This window comes from Octopus sinensis, linkage group LG12, assembly GCF_006345805.1.
Source record: "Octopus sinensis linkage group LG12, ASM634580v1, whole genome shotgun sequence".
NCBI lineage: Eukaryota > Metazoa > Mollusca > Cephalopoda > Octopoda > Octopodidae > Octopus > Octopus sinensis.
In genome coordinates this window covers 77,297,803-77,301,167 of record NC_043008.1, presented here as the reverse complement: position 1 = coordinate 77,301,167, position 3,365 = coordinate 77,297,803, and the positions used below count along the sequence as shown (strand labels likewise).

At 37.3% G+C, this 3,365-nt stretch overlaps 1 long non-coding RNA gene across 1 annotated transcript in view; it reads right to left on the bottom strand.

Moving 5' to 3' along the window:
• Nucleotides 1-1,992: 1,992 nt before the first annotated feature.
• The window catches only part of LOC118765675, a 20,673-nt gene continuing 19,300 nt past the window's right edge, over nt 1,993-3,365 (bottom strand). Inside the window, exon 3 of the long non-coding RNA XR_005001544.1 lies at nt 1,993-2,273. This is a non-coding gene — a long non-coding RNA (uncharacterized LOC118765675). The remainder of the gene's footprint in view (nt 2,274-3,365) is intronic.

Genomic DNA, 3,365 nt, shown 5'->3' with positions numbered 1-3,365 from the left:
ATACCTTATTAGTATTTCCTCCTAAGTTCTATATACTCTGGGAACGCATTAAAGCCCTTTTCGGGGCTACTTTATTTGAATTCTTACTATCGGGTAACTAATTTCATTTTATTAGATAACTGACTTCACAATTTAGGTATTCATAACTTATTGGTAATTCCTAAAAGCAAGATCCTGAGTAAGACAGTTTGGTATTTTCTGTAAATGCACAAAAACCGTTTTAAGGGCTACATACTTTGTATTGTTGTTATTGGACTAGCGAAACAATTATCAGAGCGGAACCAAAGGATAAGCCCCGTTTTCACGGGAATTACCGGGTACGTCAGCTAGTATATAAATAGATAAGTATTCTGTTGTCATGACATCTATTCGAATGTTACGTTGCACTTTCGAAGGGAAATAACTCCATTCGAAATGTTATCTGATGCGAAACAGTAAGGAAGAGGTGATAAATAGTAGTGAAGGCTGATGTAAGAAGGGTCAGAGCAGGAGGAGACACTAAAACAATATTAAAAGACATATTTATTATAAAAATTCATTGTTATCTATTATTCATTAGTGTTACTGATATCATTATTTATATATTTATATATTAACCTTAATCCATCGTCAAACAAATTATCATAATCACCATTAAGATAAGAAATAAATTCATGAATCAAAATACAAATAAAAACCTTATAAATGTCAAATTTCCCTGGTGGCTGCTAGTTTATACATAATATCGTTTTGACCTTGCCATTAATCATTTCTCGCTGCCCTAGTAGTAAGCATAATGTTAAGCCAATCTCTCTAAGTCTTTAAAAGCTGGTACTAATGTTTCGCTCTCGAACGATCTCAATTTTGACTCTCACATAAACTGCTCATCATTCCCACTGCAGTATATATGCGTCCACTTAAACATATACTCATCATAGCCACTCGAAAAAATTTAAGGTAAGTATTAAAGACTAATAAAAGTATAATTATTTTCATTGGATTATTACAGTCGTCTAAGCCAATATTTATCACATTTCAGCTCGTATGCGGGGTGTCATCTGTAGTGTAGGGAATGATGGACTTTCTGATGGCTAATAAGTTCGATTCTTCCTCTATACAGCCTGTTGCAAGAATCACATTCGTTTGTAGGTGCTGGCTGGGGTTGGGGTCTCTGTCTTACCTTACGTGGTTATTTCACTCCAATATCTATTCTTCTGTTTTCTTCAAAACGGTATATTCCTGTCTCGGTTAAATTACCCCAAACAGTACGTTGGCTGACTGTCATTTCCCAGGAAGTTTGAACTATACCAGGACTCTTCGGAGGTTTCTTCAATCGGTTTTTGTAGCGTCGCAGGGATCATACATATTTTCCCCATGCGATCCACAGAGCCTACCCAACTGAGGCAGTGCTTATGACTGTCGCCTTCATGCTAATTTGCCCCGCTCTCTTTAGTAGATGAATGTTGGTAACATAGTCTTCTCATTCGATGTTCATGATAGACTACGGCCATACCGGGGTATATATATTTTCCTTAGATGACTGTAATAATAATAATAATAATAATAACAATAAAAGAATACTGAAAGCCTAATCATCACAACCCAGAACTAGGCATTGAATACCAACTCAGTGAAAAAGAATATATACCACACAAGAGGTATATATTCGGACCTCTGCAGAATGTGTGGGAGAGGGTCCAAAATATGACTCACATTGTTAGTACTTGTGAAAGTCTTGCGCAGAAAGTATACAAGCCACGACAAAGTAGCCTCTCCACTGGATACTATGCCAGAATTATGGATATGAGGTTACGGGTGCTTGGTACCAACATACACTGGAAAAGGTAATGGACGAAAAGGGGAAGACAAAAATCCTCTGGGACTTTGATTTCCAGACAGACAAAGTGTTAGAGCACCGAAGGCCGGATATAGTAACTTTTAGGGGGAACAAACAAGAGTGCCTCACAATTGATGTGGTAGGGCCAGGAGATCAATATATCATCATGAAAGAAAAAGAAAAGGTTGATAAATATGGAGACCTGAGAAGTGAGATCACTAAAATGTGACAGCTACGAGAGACGAACATAAAGGTTATCCCTATTGTCATCGGAGTATTGGGTTCAATACCACCCAATCTGAAAAAACATCTGAAAACCTTAGAGATACCCTACAATCTAGAGGTATTGCAAAAGTCGGCATTACTTAAAACTGCACGCATATCGCATAAAGTACTGTCTGTCTGAGGTCCTTGCTGTGACTTGACAAACAATACAAACCCCCAGTAGACACAGTATCTTCTATCAACAACCTCATATTGTACACTATGCGATGTCTATAATAATAATAACAACAACAACAACGACGACGACGACGACAACAACAACAACAACAACAACAACAACAACAACACAACAACAACAACACAACAACAATAACAATAATAATAATAATAAAGCGAAAGACTACTCAATATATGCGATAGAATGTAATTGTTGCAAACTGACGATTCAATGTCATCATTCAGGTTCTTATACTGCAAGCATATCTATATATATAAAACTCTAGTTGTGTGAGTGTCTGTCCCCTTCGATTTAGATTCCTAACTCCTCCTACATTTTGCGGTGCAGTTTAACCAAATTCGGGTATCTTATAGTCGTGATTCATATCGAGCCCGTCTGACTATTAGCGCGCGTCAACGATGAGTCTACGATTTTAAAAAATAATTTAACATCATTTTTTATTCCATTTTTAATGCATAAAATGCATCGTGTGTCGATGGCGGCGGAGTTGGCGTCCACGCTCACAGCTGCACCTGTTTGCTTCTCCCCCTTCCCTCCCTCGTGAAGCTGTGGGGAAGGGAGTGTAAAGAAATCAACGTCGTAATGCGTTGTGAAGGAAACCAGCGTTCTTTTAGAACAACGACTTCATGGCTTGAAGACACCAAAACAAAAATGGCTAAGAAAGCCCGAATTTATAAGGGAAGTAACTCTCTAAAAATGCTTATATAGTCATTTCCCTTACAAACCCGAGCAACGCCGGGCGATACTGCTAGTCTTTATATATAAAACTGTAGTTGTGTGAGTGTCTGTCCCCTTCGATTTAGATTCCTAACTACTCCCACATTTTGCGGTGCAGTTTAACCAAAACCGGGTGTTTTATAGTCGTGATTCATATCGAGCCCTTCTGGGTATTAGCGCGCGTCTACAATGAGTCTACGATTTTAAAAATAATTTACCATTTTTTCCATTTACATGCATATTTTTTTAAAGGGAAGTAACTCTCTAAAAATGTCTACGATGAGTCAACGATTTTTAAAAAAATTTACCATCATATTTTTTCCATTTTTAATGCATTTTTTTGCTATTTTTTGGCTATAACTATCTAAA